At 43.7% G+C, this 18,005-nt stretch overlaps 1 long non-coding RNA gene across 1 annotated transcript; it reads left to right on the top strand.

The window, feature by feature from the left end:
- Positions 1 to 284: 284 nt before the first annotated feature.
- On the top strand, positions 285 to 9,312 carry LOC311597108. The gene is made up of 2 exons (XR_014779094.1): positions 285 to 483; positions 7,969 to 9,312. It is a non-coding gene; the product is annotated as an uncharacterized lncRNA (long non-coding RNA).
- The last annotated feature ends 8,693 nt before the right edge of the window (positions 9,313 to 18,005 follow it).

The following is an 18,005-nucleotide window of genomic DNA, read 5'->3' as shown; positions in this document are numbered from 1 at the left end:
TCAGGCTGGTGTCTCCAATGTAACTGAATCGCTAGGATGTGCTAAAACATTGCAGGGCTTTAAGCTGAGGGTAATTTAATGATTTGGCCTTCAGGATTGTTAATTAGCACTGTCTGTTTAACATGTAACAATAACACCACCTACTGTAAAGCGAATGTTCTACACTCGGAGCACTCATTTCTTCAGGGCTTCCTGCAGAGACGGCTCATTAACTCCTTTAGTGACAAAGGCTTTTTTTTTTTTTTTGCCTTTTTTGAAGGGTTTTGCGGGCTGCGAATCCTCACTCTCTCTAATCTCGCACTCTTTTTCTGTGTGAAGCCACGATACAGCCGGAAGGCAGGGACTTCCAGAGAACTGATGCTCTGGCTGTTGTTGCAGTGACTCGAATTACCCTTTTCTGCTATGGTTGCTTGACACGGTCACTCAAGAGAGCAGAGAGGCTTGGGAGAGCATGTGGAGACACTGGAATCCTGTACAGTGCTGGTAAGAACGCACACAGTATGAGGGTACCTCAGAAATTAAAAGTACCACATTTTTCGGACCATAAGACGCACTGCCCCCCAAACGTGTGGGGGGAGTTAGGGTGTGCCTTATGGTCTGATTGCTGTTTTTACTGCTCAAAAAAATGGGTACATCTTATGGTCAGGTGCATCTTGTAGTGCAAAAAAATATGGTAGGACTCCCACGGTATCCAACACTTTTGGCAACTTATCCATAAGGCCTGAAATCAGGATTTCAGAGAGATACTGCCTCTCCTAGTTCACTAGAGCTATATTCAAAGTATGAAAGATGCAGAAACATTGTGTCTCCTGAACTATCAATGGAAAAGGAGAGGTGGCATATGCATGCAATGGAATCCTGTCTGCCCTTTAAAAGGAAGGCAGCTATGCACTGACGAGGGTGAGTCCTGAAAACATTATGTTAAGAAAATAAGTCTGTGGTAGAATGAGAAATACTGCATGGCTCCACTCTTAAGTATCGAAATGTCAAACTCTTACAACCAAACGGGACTGGCAGTTGCCACAAACAGTTGTGGAATCAATTAAGTGGCGAGTGCTGGTTCAATAGTACCAATATGCAGCTGATCACTATGAACGGGTTCCAGAGGTCTGCTACCCAACAGTGTACCTGCGCTCCTCTGTGTTTTACAAGCCAAATGTGCTTAGGGCAGGGCCCATGTCGAATGCTCTTCGTCAGTTGAAAAAAGCTCATGGAGAGTGGGAGGGAATAGCGGAGAGGTAGAGCACTAGCTCAGCCTGTAGGAGGCACTGGGGTCTGTCCACATTACCTTACACAGACACACACACAGATGAACATACAACATACATGTACAAGCACACAGAATGAGCACATGAGTACATTCATGTAAAACAGACACACATACACAGACATAGACACACACACACAGAGACAGACACACACACACATACACACACACACAGAGTCGTGGGATCTGACCACTGGAAGACAGGGTGCTGCCTCCACTCTTCTTGCCCCATTAGAGGAAGTTGTCCGCAGCTGGCTGGTCAGTGAGCTTTTGTGTGTGTGTGTGTGTGTGTGTGTGTGTGTGTGTGTGTGTGTGTGTGTGTGTAAGGTGAATTGTGAATTTAGAGGAAGCCTGTATGTGCTGCATGATACTCTTTCTGGGGAGGATACAGCTGGTGGTGGGAAAAGGGGTGCTCACTCTATTTTTCCATTTGTTACAACAGGCAAGAACTTTTCCAATCGCCTGCCCTTTCTCTTTACTAACAAGTATATATTTCCAAAGTTACTTCTGTTCCTCAATGAGAAAAATAGCAGCTATATTTAAATATTTGGATATTGTACTGTGTTCAGCCAAACCATTTATAGCCGAGCTCTAGGCCGCGGTATGGCCATGAGGGTTCTACTGTGGACATCTCAGCTTTCCCACCTTCCTCTCTGGCCTTGGTCCTGTCTCACTCTTACCATTTCATCTGGCCTCTAGTCTAGAGCATTACTGGCTGGCAGTGGCCCTCCTCTGTGGTTTTGGAATACTTCTCAGTGTGGAGCCTGTTGACTGTGTGATGGATCTGAGACTGATGTCCAGTGCCAGCTTCTTGGCCCATTTTTTCCCCTAACCTCTCCAGCCCTGCCATCTCCCTGACCTCACAGAGCTGCGTCTGTCCGGTGCTGTGTGATGGCCAGGCTTACATCCGGATGCCTCATGTTGTCTGAGTGTCTTGCTTGTGCACTTTTGCTGCAGCATGCCTCTTGTTTTCTCATTATTACTCTCACTTGCTTCCCCCCCCCCCCCAGCACTGCCCTCCAGAGCTTCCTGCCTTTAAGCCCCTCCCCCAGGAACATGTCCCTCCCATGACAACTGCAGCTCACCCCCTGTTTCCCTTTGGTCTTTCCTACTTTGCCTCCTGTTCCCACATGTGCGTCAGCACCTGCCTCCTCCAGGCCATCTTGGACTTCTGTCCTTGTCATTATTTTTCCCCCAGGTGTTGCACTCCCTCTATGCTTTGCTGCAATGGCCATTTCTCAACAGTCAACAAAAGGCCGTTTCCTCAGCAGTGCCTTCCATAGTCAACACAGCACAAGCAGAATTAGAGAAACTTGCTTTCTCAGGGCGTCTTCCACCAGCCACCAGCAAAGTGCTGCTTATCCTGTTAACTGCCGTTGATCTAGTCTGATGTTCATCTCAGATCACAGCAGTGTCCAGAGTGTACAAAGAATTAAAGCTTATTTAGTGCGCAAGTGGACAGGTGGATTGGGAGCTTGAGGGAGGGACTAGGCATTGTTCATCCCCAGATGCTAGGGAGCCACTGTCCTCGTGTTAAAGGTCTTGCCGTGCACTTCCTTTCCTCTTCCAAACCATGCAGTTATCCATTTCGATCTCTGGTTTTCTTATCTGAGAGGAGTCTTGCCATTTTGTCCACACTGACGCTTCCTCTAGACAGCTGTCCACATCTGCATCAACCGTCTCTCCGAACGCCGACTGTCACCAGTTTCACGTGTCGCCTTACTAAGATTTACTAATATTGAAAAGTTGTGAGTTGCCTTTAGGTTAACTTTTTTTTTCAGAATAAGCTATTTGCGTTAGTAAACTAAACTGAACTCAATCTTTTGTCAGAGACATACTTGGATCTCTATTAACATGCATGAGAACTGTACTGTAATTATGATTGTAAAAATCATAAAACAAGGATAGTGGCAGTTTTGCTCCAGTGTTACTCCCTGCAGGATCGTGGACAAGGGTGGGCTTATGTACGTACATTCTGATGGGATAAATCATCCTTTGTTCTGCCTTTAGGAAATAGGTGAACACAACTAAGCTAAGAGTGATTCTTGTATCACTTTTTTTTTTTTAGTTTGTTTTTTGAAGTTTTTTAAAAGTGGAATAAAACCCCACATCTTTTCTCTGAAAAATATTTAATTAACCACAAGGCTGGTACCATCATAAGAATGGACACAGGGTCACAGGGTCTTCCCTCAATCATTTAGTGAATAAAAATTTGTTCAGTGCTAAATAATAATAATAATAATAATAATAATAATAATAATAATAATAATAATAATAATAAAATTAGCCTCTGACATAGTGTTTGGGTTTTCCAAATCCCTAGCTTAGGCTGACAGACATGGTACTTCTCCTGTGAAAACACTTTTAACTAGGTGGCATCTGGTGCCTCTCAGTACAAATACGCTCCCGTGTGGGAGAGTGGCCCTTCTGCGGCGACTGTATGGGCGCTGCCTGTCAGATCAATTATGTAGGAGGCTCGTCTTCTCTAAGGTTCTCTCACAGCTTTTCCTCTCCTGAGAATTCACCTTGTACTCAGCCTTCTGTCTCTGGGAGTCAGTTCTGCAGACAGTTGCCTGCCCCGGCTGTTTCCCTCCGGAAGGCGCCGCACAAAGGAACACCTCCCCGCCTGGGTGGGTCTTCTCTGGTTTCTAGACATCTAAACACGGTGGTAGTGGGCAGGCCTTCTTCCTACTTCCACAGACACAGCGGCAGGACACCTAGCTCCTTAGCTGAGTTGACATATGTACAATAGAGCCTGTTGCGGGTCGATGTATTTCTAGTCTGCCTCATTTTCCTGAGGCAACTGCCTCTTTGGCCACAGGGAACAGGGCAATGATCATAAAGAATGAAAGGCAGGACATTTTCTGTAGGCGGAGCTTCCTGTAAACTATGACCAGGGAGCTGCATAGCTTCCGGCAAGCCATTTTTGGTAAACCATCATAAAACCCTCTCTCGGGCGCTATGAATATGAGGCATGGCATTGTACTGAGGTCAAGTTCTCATGGTCTGAGCAGCGGAGCCAGAGGATAAGGAGAGCAGCTGCCAGGGGCGCCATCTGGGGTACCCAGGAAGCATAGCTCTCGTTCATTTGCAAAAGTGCAAGGTGATAAGAGGCCAGTCTGCTCTGCAAACATGTTCAGGATGCGGCATCTCCATCTCTTGCAGTGTTGCAGCCCAGCTCCTCCCTGGCCGGTCCTAGCAATTGTACTTTTCTGGTCCCACGAAACAGCAGTCACAACTATATTTTAATAACACGCTCATGGAAAGTGCTTAAAGTCCACTTAAATCTGTCTGTCAGAGCTCTGACAATTCCTGGCTGTGGTGGCCACCTCTTTGCCACCCACACACCAGCTCCGTGCCTTATTGTTTGCTGCGTTTGCAGGCTGCTGCCCAGAACGCATTTCAACCAAACCTCTGGGCTTTTAAAGCTTCACCGTTGTAGTGTCAGCTGTGAACGACTCTCTCTGGTGAGACCTCTTGTTTGCCCCGCTTTATTTTCCCCATTGTGATTCTCTCCATTGCAACTTTTAAAATTTTATTCATAAGTTCGGATCTTCAGTTGCTATTTTCTGCAGCTGCTCCAAGTGTGGGAGTCCCATGTAACATGGCCTCTTGCTCAGCGTTATGTCCCTCTGGCTTAGCAGGCACAGACTAAGGATTGGAAGGGTTGGGAACAGTTCCCGAGGGGTGTGTGTGTGTGTGTGTGTGTGTGTGTGTGTGTGTGTGTGTGTGTGTGTGTGACACACTCTATGGCCTCGTTTTCTTTAATAGGCGAGTGTAGTTGTAGTTGATTCCAGCTTACAGTCTGGAATCTAATGATAACAACGTTCAAGGTCCCGCTTTACCCTGCAAGCTGAGTAAACCCCGGACATGCCCGACCGCTATGCCCCCCCTGACCCATCTCTTCAATGGATATAATGACAGATGGGTCAACTCCTCAGCTTGCTGAGAAAACCAAATGACACAATGTTTGATTGGCACAAGCACACAGCAATTGCTGAAGAAAAGCAACCTGGCCAGCTAAGGCAGGAAGAGTGGGTCCACAGCAAAGCCTCCAGAGTGGGCGAGAACACGTGCTCACAAATCCTACTTCCAAGAGAAACATCTTCAAATCTCTTCTGGCCCCAGTTAAGAGTCCTCCGAGAAGTGCCCTTCCTTGAGATGTAGAGACAATTGTATAACCCTTGTTAGCAGCAGACCTGAGGAAAAGCCCAGAAAGGCACAGTGGCTGGGTTCAGTATGCTCAGCTGTCTCGCTTGGCCCCTGGCTTCCAGGATGGATGGTGGGGTTCAATGAGTTGGGAGGGAGAGGCCAAGGACACAACTTGGAAATCGGTAGAAATTCACTTCTGGGCGTTTGTTAAGTGTCACTGTCTTTCTTAACTTCCTTTTACTTTCCTGTTTAGGCCTCCAGGCTGAGGCCACTCTGTGGTCCCTTGCTGATGGGTCGGGGTGCTTTATTTCCCATCTAATTAAAAGCATTTTCATCTAGTAAATCTTTCCTTTACTCTTATTAAAACACTTGATGCTGGTTATTGAGGTCTGCTCCAAGCTAGGTAAGGATCAATAAGGCGATCCGCTTAATCATTCCAGCAATCAACAAGCTATTTTCTTGGTTTGTACTCCGGCCACGGCCCACGGAAACCTATGGCTTATCAGGTCCCCAGAGCTCGCAGAGCTGAGTGGGCTCCTCCTCTTCAGTTCTCTTCTTCCTGTTCACCTCAGAGAACCCCGAGTCCCCGGAAAAGCCCCACAGTTGCTTGGCCCGAGGGCTGTGCTTGGCAAGATGGTGACCAACCATAGGTTTCTGGAAAGTTCTTTTTGTAAGGAGAGGGTACATTGTTCATGGCTCTGGGCAGGCAGTACTTGATTATAAATGTTCTTGTCTCAGCCATCAAGTCTCTGCAGACTCTGTGCACCTGCTTGGGCTAGAATTACCCTGACCTTATAGGTTCAAGGTTCTCCAACCTCAGTATTCAAATTTTAACTAGCGGGGTTTGTTCAAAACAAATTACATATATTATGACGAATTAGAAGAGAAGAGAAAAAGGGTTCCCAGTACAATGAAATGAAAAATGTGTAAGGAAACAGTAGTACTATTTGTTCTGATTTGGTCATTCCATATTATTTATGCATTGATTTATCTCACTGTAACCCATAAACAGGCACTACTGTTATAGGCCAAAAACATATATGTTGTCTAAAACTCAAGAGCAAAAAGATATTCCAATTCTGTCTTTGCAAGGAAGCCTTCTGCGGCACTCAGAGGGGTCGGGGGTTCTTGTGCCGGTTTGAACACAGGCACACACTTCTGTTATTCAAATCTGAACATGGCCTGCAATTTCTGGGTGTCTTTAACCTATTCTGGGCTCAGTTTCCTTTTCCATCCAGGAAGCATTTTAATCCTCCAAATTCCTCCTGCCTCAAACACTTCATATTCAGATGACTTTAAGTCTATGGTTCCCGTTCTTTCACAAAGCCGCTGTAGGTAACATTGAAAGCCCCCATTGTTATCACGAAACACATGCCCTAATATTAGAAGTGACTTTATCCGATTAGAAAACCATGTCTAACTGTAATAAAAAGATGAAATAAGAGAAAATAATCTATGATAAAATCTTAACTATTCATTTCACTGGGGTGAGGCATAGAAGACCCAGTGGAGGACTGAGATACGTGTGAACTTAGTTCGATCACTTTGAACCACATCACAGCTGCACATGTGGACTGACACAGGTGCTTACATTTGGTGCCTCATACAGTGTGGGAAGCATTGCCACTGTCAAAATAGTTGTGCTGTACACAAGTTTTGCTGTTGTTTGTATAACTGGTGTCATGTTATTTGTTACAATTTCAAAATAGCAGCATGTGGCCTTCCCAAAACCGATGCAGTAGTCACATTGCTCGAATGTTCAGGGCATGTAAAACAAGGTAGTATTTAAGTACAGGCAACAACAACAGGCATTTCACCTGGGTGATTATCCGCTGGACATTCAAAAGCCCTCTGAGAAACAGGACAGCATGCTTTCTGTGGTTCAGTACTGTCCCTGTCACTGAGAATCTGGTGAGTCCATAGCCTCTACCAACTGTGTCCCTGTCACTGAGAATCTGGTGAGTCCATAGCCTCTACCATCTGTGTACCGCCAGGGCATGTCCAAAGTGCTGTTTACAGGATGATGCAATTTCTGGCCAGAGCCAGTGCTTCTGCAATTTAAAATGCTAAAATGCCAAGTGTAGTCCTTGTTCAAAGGCACCTGTCTTGTATCTCAAAGCTCCCCATATTCACAAGGGCCCCACCCTTCCAAGATCTAGTGTTACTGTCTTGAAATTCTTAATTATTTCTGCATTTACCCCAGCTGCTGTAAGTTCTGTTGTCAGTATGTTGTTAGGATTGTGTTGGGAAGCACATGCTGTGGTCTTTGTTGTTAGGGTTGTGTTGGGATACAGATGCTGTGGTCTTAAGCATCTAAGAGGTGCTTTTTGCCTAAATGGCTAAGGAGTTTTGTATACCAATGCTTTCTTTCATTAGCTGGTTTATTACCAACTATATTGTTTATGGATTGAACAACTTATGTATTTGCTAGTTTCTATTATACTCTGGACTCAGGCGGTCTGAAGAGCTCATCAACTTTTGCATTCTCTCAATTTATCATGTGTTATTAATGTTATTTTGCCACTAATAACATTTTTGCTTTTATACAGATTAACTGAGTTTAAAAAGACACACTGTGTTTGGCAGTACCAATACGCTATGATACTCCAATAGCAAACTGGCAATTTTCCTGTTTTGTTACTCTGGACTGTAACATCTCTGAAAGGAAGTCTTCTCCTTCCCCCTCAGCTGTTGACCCGGAATGTGAAACTCCTGAAGAGGCGCCCGTTTCCCACCCAAGGGTTCTGTCAACAGTGGATCAGAACAACTGGAAAAAAAACTGTATCTGGATTGAATGTGTACAGACATTTTCCTGATTTTTATTCCTCACATAATATAATCTACCAACTACTTTTACACCATTTGCCATTGACTTTGTTTTAGTCATTTTAAGTAATTTAGAGATTGCTAAGGAACACAAGGGTATGTGAGTAAGGTTATATACAAATATATGTCACTTTATAGAAGAAACTTAAGTATCTGTAGATTTTGGTATCTTGGTGGTGTGATTCTGGACCTACTGCCTCCACACATGAAGGCCAACTATTGGATTTTCTATGAAAACAAGGAAACACGTAATTGAATTTAGAAAGCAAATCTTTTGGTCTTTTTTTTTTTTTTTTTTTTTTTTTTTTTTTTTTTAGCTTTAGTCATGAAGGAGCTGTACCAAATTAAGAGAAAGATGTAAAATTAAGTTAATCACAAAATCATAGGAGTTTGGGGGCTCAGACTGATTTTTAAAATTATCCATGGCTTAAATCTGCTTCATCAGGATTATTGGATATTAAGAGGGACAATTTTGAATAATCTTTCTGATGTATATAAGAGAAATATGTATGTCCTAAGCTAAGAGCATTAAAAAAAGCATTTTGACAACAGGTATATATTAACTGCAAGTACTTTTTACCTGACCATTAAAGGAGGGCAGACAGTGTGTCTTCTAGCACTTTAGTATAATTGTATGTTATAGACATGCTTCTGAAAAGATGACATTTACTGTTCACAGTTTTCACTAATTCAGTACAATCATAAGCAACAGCCAAACTAAACCCCAGAGGAACTAAGTTTTGAAAGTCCTATAAATGGAATCTGCTGGGATACAGTTAACTGGTGCAGATGCTATAGTGCTTGGAAGGGAGAGGAAAGCAGAATTGAATCAATTAACTTATGGCAGAGCAATAGTGCGATTGGGGCCTGGGGTCATGACAAGGTTGGAGTTAAGGCTGTCTTCAGGGGCGAGGAAGGGCCACTGTACTGTGAGTCTGCTGTTCGTCACTTTGTGGTAACTTTATACAATGGAATTGTGAAGACTCAAATTCTTCTATGAACTTCTAGTCATGTATGGTTTATACCCAAGAATTTGACAATAAATGCTTTCTTTGAATAACATCAAAGAGACGACAGATTTTATTTGGCTAACTCTTACATGCAAACTGTTCTGTGTGCACATGCACAGCCTGTGTGGGTATGTGTGTGTGCATGTGTGCTATGGTTGTTGTTGTTGTTGTTGTTGTGTGTGTGTGTGTGTGTGTGTGTGTGTGTGTGTGTATGATATGAGCATGAAAACACTGCATGGGGTAAAGGGGGAGACTGCTGCATGGTTTGGAGGGTTGGAAGCACCATAGCACCATGCACGTAGAACGTGACTTTCCTGCCCATGGTAGAAGGAACCCTGCTTCCAGGGCTGAAGCTCACAGCCAGTGCAAGCAACACAGCTGTCTGGGCAATAGGAGGTCTGTGGGCCAAGTGGAGAATAAGAATTGCCACAAAACCATGATGATGTTTTCAGAGTGAGTTGGTTAAGAGTCTATCTTCTCTAGAAATAAATTGTTACTTAGCATTTAGGATCTAAAGTTTAAAGACTGACCTCGGTCTACGAATGTGTCAGCAAAGAGCAAGGCCTTAAAAGTCAGGGCTTAATTTGGCAAAATCCAACACCCATTCACGTTTAAAGTTTTGGAGAGATCGGGGATACAAGGCAAACACCTTGACATAATGAAGGCTATATATAGCAAGCCCATAGCCAACATCAAATTAAATGGAGAGATACTCAAGGAAATTCCTCTAAAATTGGGGAACAGAAAAAGGTTGCCCACTCTCTCCATATCTCTTCAATATAGTTCTTGAAGTTCTAGCCAGAGCAATAAGGCTACAAAAGGAGATCAGGGGATCCAAATGGGAAAGGAGGAAGTCAAATTATTCCTACTTGCAGATGATATGATAGTGTATATAAGTGACCCCCAAATTCCACCAGAGAACCCCTAAGCTGATAAACACCTTTAGCAAATTGTCTGGATAGAAAATTAACTCAAAAAAGTCAGTAGCCTTCCTATATACAAATGACAATCATGCAGAGGAAGAAATTAGGAAAACTGTACCATTCACGTTAGCCACAAGCAATATAAACTATCTAGGAGTTACTCTAACCAAGCAAGTGAAGGAAGTGTATGAAAAAACTTTAAATCGCTGAAGAAAGAGATTGAAGATGACATGAGAAGATGGAAGGATCTCCCTTGTTTGTGGATCGGGAGAATTAACATAGTAAAAATGGCCATCTTACCAAAAGCAATTTACAGATTCAATGCAATCCCTGTCAAAATACCTACACAACTTTTTAAAGACATTGAAAGATCAACTCTCAAATTCATATGGAAAAACCAAAAAACCCAGAATAGCTAAAACAATCCTGTACAATAAAAGATCCTCGGGAGGAATCTCCATACCTGATCTCAAGCTGTACTGTAGAGCAACAGTGATTAAAACAGCATAGTACTGGCACAGCAACAGGCTGGTTGATCAATGGAATTGAATTGAAGACCCAGATATGAATCCACACACATATGGTCACTTGATTTTTGACAAAGAAGCCAAATCTATTCAATGGAAAAAGGATAGCATCTTCAACAAATGGTGCTGGTCTAACTAGATGTCTACATGTAGAAAAATGCAATTAGACCATATTTGTCACCATGCACACAACTCAAGTGCAAGTGGATTAAAGACCTCAACATAAAACCAGAGAAACTAAATTGGCTAGAAGAAAAAGTGGGGAAGAGCCTGGAACACATTGCCACAGCAGACAACTTCCTGAACAGAACACCAACAGGCCAGGCCTTAAGGTCAACAACTAACAAAAGGGACCTCATGAGGCTGAGAAGCTTCTGTAAAGCAGGAGATACTGTCAACAGAACAAAGCAACAGCCTACAGGCTGGGAAAAGATCTTCACCAACCCTACATCTGACAAAGGTCTAATATCCAAAATATATAAAGAACTCAAGAAATTAAACACCACCAAACCAAATAACCCAATTGAGAAATGGGCCTCAGAACTAAACAGAGAATTCACAACAGAGGAATATTGAATGGCTGAGAAACACTTAAAGAAATGCTCAGCATTTTTAGTCATCAGAGAAATGCAAATCAAAACATCTCTGAGATTTCATCTTACACCGATCAGAATAGCTAAGATCAAAACTTCAAGTGACACCACATGCTGTAGAGGATGTGGAAAGAGAGGAACACTCCTTCATTGTGGTGGGAATGCAAACTAGTACAACCACTTTGGAAAGCTATCTGGCGCTTTCTCAGAAAAATGGGAATAGGACTTCCTCCAGACCTAGCTATTCCACTCCTTGGAATGTACCCAGAAAATGCTTCACCACACAACAGAGACATATGCTCAACCATGTTCATATCAGCCTTATTCATAATAGCCAGAACATGGAAACACCCTAAATGTCCCTCAGTTGAAAAATGGATAAAGAAATTGTGGTACATTTACACTATGGAATACTACTCAGCTATTAAAAACAAGGAAATCCCAAAATTTGTGGACAAATGGATGGAACTAGAAATGATTATACTGAGTGAGTTAATCCAGAAGCAGAAAGACTCACATGTTATATACCCACTTATAATTTGGCACTAGCCCAAGAGGCATGTCCCATGAAAGTCTTCACTTATCAGGAGATTGGGATAGATATGAGGACATCACACTGGAACTCTTGGTAAGAGAAATACAGGAGATGGGGAAATATAAGGATGCAGATGATCTTAGAAATTTACAAGAATTTTACAAGAATTTTACATCATAGCAGGTGGATCAGGGCCCATGGGTGTCTGTTCAAACTATTGCACTAACCAAGGACAATACAAGTAGTAAACACTGAACCCCTACTCTGATCTAGCCAATGGACAGGACATCCTCCACAGTTATGTGGAGAGCAGGGACTAACTCTGACATGAACTCTGATGCCCCATATTTGATGACCTCCCCTTGGTGGGGAGCCCTGGTGGCACTCAAAGAAGGAATAGGCAGGATACCAAGATAAGACTTGATAGCCTGTGACCATAAAGTGGGGGAGGAGATCCCCCTTGTCATGGACCTAGAGGAGGGGAATAGGGTGGGTGTGGGAGGGAGGGAGGAACAGGAGGATACAAGTGATGGGATAACAATTGGGTTGTAATCTAAATAAATTAATTAAAGAAAAAATAGACTGGCTCAATAAATATGTCTTCAAAAAAATTCCAGTAATACTCATATATTTAGGTCAGTACTATTTGCTGACTTGTATATAATAAATATTCCAAAATTAAATAAAAAAACTCAAGTCAGGTCTTAGAAGCAAGAGATGGGCATTCCTCTGCAGAAAGCTTTAGGCAGCATCTGTGAGGGCCCCATGGAAACCAGGGCATCCGTGCCGCAGTTGCAGGAGTCTCCTGCATCAGACTCACCGTGGAGGTTGGATGGAACGGCCAGTCCCTAGGTTCACTTCCTAGGTCCCACTTGATTCAGGGCTGTGTAATTTTTAACAACCTTCCTTGGCGATTCTCAGCTCTTTAGAGATAAAGTAATTTAAAGTTTATCACCTATCTTCTCACTGGGACGGGAGCCACGTCTTGTTGTACAGTGCATCAGATAGCAACCAATTTGTACCTCACTGATTGTTAAAAGTCACTCGTTTAAATAGTTTTTTTTTTTTTAAATCAATGGATGTAGGACTGAATAAGAAAAGCCATACACTTTTCTGCCACTTACAGGTCTGTGTACCTCGGTAGTCATGGCCTCAGATTCTAGTTTGCATTTCAGAACAGGACAAGATATTTTCAATAAAATCTATCAAATACTGAAAAAATAAACCCAGCTTTAAAAAACTGTAAGTAAAGCCTTATTGGACATAGGTGTCTGGAGGAGGTGAGCTGCTTCCGACCAGTACACTGCTTCAGGCTCTCAGCATGGAGCGTGGATTACTGGGCGTGCATTGAGTCTCCTTAGAGTTCTTAATTAAGTCTCTTTCTGTCCTTGCTCCGGATCTCACAGTGAGGCAGGCATTTCAAGCGAACATGCATGAACCTGTGCTTCAAAGCTGGGGGAAAGAGTTCAAAGACAGACACATCATACTGCGGCGGTTTGAACATCTTTCAGCTCCCTCCCCGTGTGGGGAGGAAGGACTCACTGGACTTGCAACCTAACCCGACGCCCGGCGTTCCCAGACAGAGGTTTTCTTCATAAAACCCACTCAGGCCCATCTTCTCAAGTTCTTCATACACCTTTCACCAGAAAAAAGAAATCATTCTCTGTGTCTAACAAAGGGGCCCTGGATGCTTTGGATGGTTTCCTTTGTGAGCTTTTGGCACTGTCATTACCCTGGCTCGCGTTACCTTCTCACCTCTTCTTCTTTCATCTCCTGAAAATGCATTTATCCCCTTATTAGCCTGGAACCGTTACTGTTGGCCGTGGGCAGGCCTGGGTAGGGACACTGCTACCTCTGGGATATTCCTGGAGATTGGAGAGTCGTGGTTGCTCAAAAAAAAAAAAAAAAAAAACAAAAACAACAACAACAACAAAAAACCAACCAACCAACCAAACAAACAAAAAAACCTAAACCAAGCCAAGCCAAACCAAGCCAAACCAAACCAAACCACCTCTGACCCCTAAATCCCATTTTCCTGAGGATGAGACGGAGGCAGGATCTGGGAAAGGGTTGTTATCAGTTCAGAATTCTTTCTTGAGTAGGTGGAACACTGCCAGCAAGTGCTGGGGGAAGTCATAGCCACGTGTTTTCTGGGGAGGTATGATCTCAGGGGACAGTACCACCAAGGGGTCCCTGGGCCTATGGGACACCAGGAGGAGTCAGGGTATGAGCCTCTGAGTCTGCATCATCCATGGATGTTGTTGAAATTCTGTTTTAATTCATCAGGAGGAACCACAGCTCCGTTCCTGTTCCTGAATATCTTAGAAATTCTCTCTGGTCATCTTGGGTTTGAAACATCTCCCAGGTTTCCGACTGAGGTCTGAATAATATTTGCACATCTATGAATCTAGGTGAGAAAAATTCCTTCTGTGCCTTTATGCTAACTAGTCTACCACTAAAAACGTATCATTTAGATAGCTTTTTTTTGTTTTTTGTTTTTTTTTTTTTGTTGTTGTTGTTGTTGTTACAGACTGTGGTCAGAGGTAAGTCACTGCAGGAACACAAAACCCATGGTCCTGTTGTCATAGCACAATGCAGTGTTGACGGAGTCCTGACACACTACACTGCTGACTGTTGGAAATTGGGGCCATTCTTGGCCTGCCTAATGGACCTCACTCTCCTTGAGGTATGAATGAGGAAGCACTTAGATTCCCCCTAACGCAGCATTTACATTTTCTTGACAATTATATTTGGTAATTCTATTTTTTGATAATTTACATATACATTTTGAAAGTGCAGCAAGTACCTCTGGTAGTTCAATGTCTGTTCTTTTATGAATTGAAAAAAAAAATTTCAATAAGAGGCCCACGGGTGTCAGACTTAAAACAGGTCCATGGTACCCCAGAAATCAGATTCGTACCTGCATCAGGTGGTTGTATCTGTTAATGAATTATGATGGGAAATGAAAATAAGTCTGGACTTGAAATCAAAAGTTGTATGTTTTGAGTTTCAGTTTGCCCACACAGCAGTTACAGGGGAAGCTTAATGCTCTCCTGAGCCCCAGTTTCTTCACTGTCCTAGAGGAATAATCTCTGCCTCATGAGGTAATTGGTGGGGTTCATCAGCTGGTCCTCTCCCCCGGTTATCAAAAGTCACTTGTTTATCATGCACAGACTTGCATTTTCTGCTAAAAATAAAGTGCTTATGGTGTCTCTAAGCCCTGTCCTGCCTATGGGCTTAATCCAGTTTTTTTTTTTTTAATTTTTGATTTTTGTTTTTGATGTGGTGTAGAGGGATTGACCCATCGTCCTCACTGTCCCTCAATTACATCCTGTCAGTCACAGGCAAGCGCCATCGTGTCCCTGTCTAGCCTCCTCTCCCTCCTCCAGCCCCTTTCCCATGTCCTGTCAGGTGCTTGCAACGCTGGTTCATCTTTGCCATCAGAAAATGCCCGCTCTCCCCCGTCCTCTTTCTGTAGCTTCCCAAACTCAGCAGAATCCCAGTCACCACACCCCGGGGGGTGCGCTCTGTCCCCACACCATTAACACTCAGTCCCTGCCCTGTTTCCCATCCTCTTCCCCTCATTCTCCTTCCATGGAGTTATGGCCGTTTTAAAGCTTGGGATACATAGTTGCTGTTCAGAGAGAAAAGTATTTGGAACTTGAAAGAGCGTCTTGCTACTATTGCACTGATTTGGTGTTAATCAATATATTGCTTTTGTTTTAAAGTTCCAGGTGCCATAAAAAATTCCAGCATTTCCCCTCCCTTTATATATTTTTGAGAATTTAATAGGTAGATGTAATGTGTTTCTGATATAATCTACACTCCATCCCCTTTCCCACAATTCTTCCCCTCTGCCCAGCCATCTTCCTGTCACATTCCTGTACTCTGCGGCTTTTCCTTCCTCCCCCTCCTCCTCCTCTCCCTCCTCCTCCTTTTTCAAAGCCAGAAGCCACTCAGTGCCCTCTGCCCTCGCACGGGTTTAGGACCATCTACTGGAAACGTCAGAGTTTTCATGCCAATCTAGACAGCATTTGCAAAAAGTTTGGACATGACGTTAATTAAAAAAAAAAAGTTGGCAAAAGATATACAGGCACGTTCTAGAGGCCAAGAGGAGGAAACTTGCCTGGCGTGGGCATGCTCCATGAGATCTGTCAAAATATTTTCTCTTCCTGGAAAAAAAAACCCTTGTAATAAAGCCTCCCCTTACTGCTTGGCAGTTCTATGCTGTTCTCCAGAAAAGACTAAGACTGCCAGGCCAGTGAAGAATCAGACAGGGACAATCTCTTCCCCAGCCTGCTCCTGACCTGCCTAGAGAAGTGGCTGACAGGAAGTGAGGGGGTGTGGCTGAGAGGCGATGGACCAGCCTCGCTCTGGTGGGAAGAACAGGAGAAGGGAGGGTCTGGTGAGCCTCTCTTCTTGTGAGGCACAAGGATTTTCCTGAAGAAGGAACCAGAGCTTCGAAAGCTGTATAATTTGCTCAAATTTCATCTGAAGGACAGGAATTATACAATGTGTCCATTATATATCCAATATGACTGACCAATATGACCTCACAGCTCCTGTATTTTTGTTTGCTTGTTTTGGTTTTGTTTCTTATGACACAAAACTGTATTGCCCTACATCCACTTTCCCATGTTCCCATTTATCCTTTGGGTCCTCATTGGGTGAAATGAATGGGGTTTCCTCACCAGAAGCCTGGGAAACCTGCTTATTCAATATTAGCTTACATCTTTAGATGAACATTCAAAATCCTCTTCAGATCAACACAATAAAAATGTATTTATAATGCATTACTATCTTAATTTGTTTATGGCTTATCTTTGACATAGCCCCTTCCCTGCAATTTACAAACGAGGACACCGAGGCACAGAATGGTTAAGTGACTGACCCGAGGGGGAGATTTGTTCAATCCTAAAGATGGGCCTGAAGTTTTTCTACTTTGTATTCTGACTGGGAAGGCAGGAACATATGCTGAAGGGTAGGATCTCGCAGAGTTTCCTGTCAGGTTGTCCGCCTGCTAATTTAATCCTGTCATTTCTAGTTACGTCCCTTTGGAGAAGACGCCACCATTTTTTTTTCCTCTTTGTATATTTTTTACACTAAAAATATCCCTCTTGCTTGGTACTTCACTCTTAACAGGCGCCATCTTGGCCCAGTCCCATGAGTGTGTGCTGCATCCCCTCCCGTCTGCCAGAGGTGCTGTAACTTATTGCTGGATTTATTCAGAACCTTCCATTCCAGGATAGAGCAGGGAAGGGGGGCTGTGGTCTTTGTGGACCTGAAGCGCTCCTGAACCCTTCCTCCAGATGGTCATGCCCCAGTCAGAGTGAAGGATGCTCTGGAGGTAGGGGTTATTGTAGTTTCTTAAATGCTGTCCTTCAAAACCCTCTTGGCATAAATGTTTCATGCCTTTGCCTCTGTGAGGCCAGGGCTGGAACATTCAGCTGTGAGGGTGTTTATATTTGTGGAACTCTCTTGAACATTTGCTGCGGGTTTCCAACAGCTGCTAGGCTGAGGCTCTGGGGAGAGGAAGATCATGAATATTCAGGTGAAGCCACCAGAATGAACAGCCGTTAATAGAATAAATGCCTAAACAGTTGTGTAAGGCTTATTAAGACCTATTGGGGCTGAGATAATAAATTCCCACTCTGACATGTTGCAACTACTGTCGCTTAAACACTTTGGACCACCTCTTCCAGACCGAAGGGAAAAAATGATGTGAGTTCTCTTTGCGAACACAAAGAAGCACCTGGAAGCCTTGGCACAGTTGAAGAGAGTTGGCAGAGATCTTTCCGTGTACCAGTGCGGCCTCAGGAAAGCGATGTGTTGCTCGTTGTTTCTGTTTTCAAGGTTGTCTCAATCCACTCCAGGCTGGAGTGGCCATTGCTCTTGAACTACAGAAAATGTGTCTTGAGCCTCCCGGATACTGCCTCAGCATTAGTTCTCAGCCAACAAGATTGTGGGACCTGGACATAAATGTGTTTTACCCACAAGCCCATGGCCCAGGTCTGCTCTCCCTCCCGAAGAGTCAGTCCTTCCGGTGTGTTACCATATCAGAGAGGCCAACACACTCCCTGGTTTTCCCTGCTCATAGAGACCCACAGTAGGGAACTGATGCAAAGATTGCAAATGGATGGGAGATCTTTCCTCCCAGCGCCCATCGCAGAAT

Source organism: Acomys minous (assembly GCF_964271855.1).
Source record: "Acomys minous genome assembly, chromosome: 1".
In the NCBI taxonomy this organism is placed as follows: Eukaryota; Metazoa; Chordata; class Mammalia; order Rodentia; family Muridae; genus Acomys; species Acomys minous.
The sequence above is the reverse complement of the archived record's forward strand: the minus strand, read 5'-3'. Positions and strand labels throughout refer to the sequence as shown.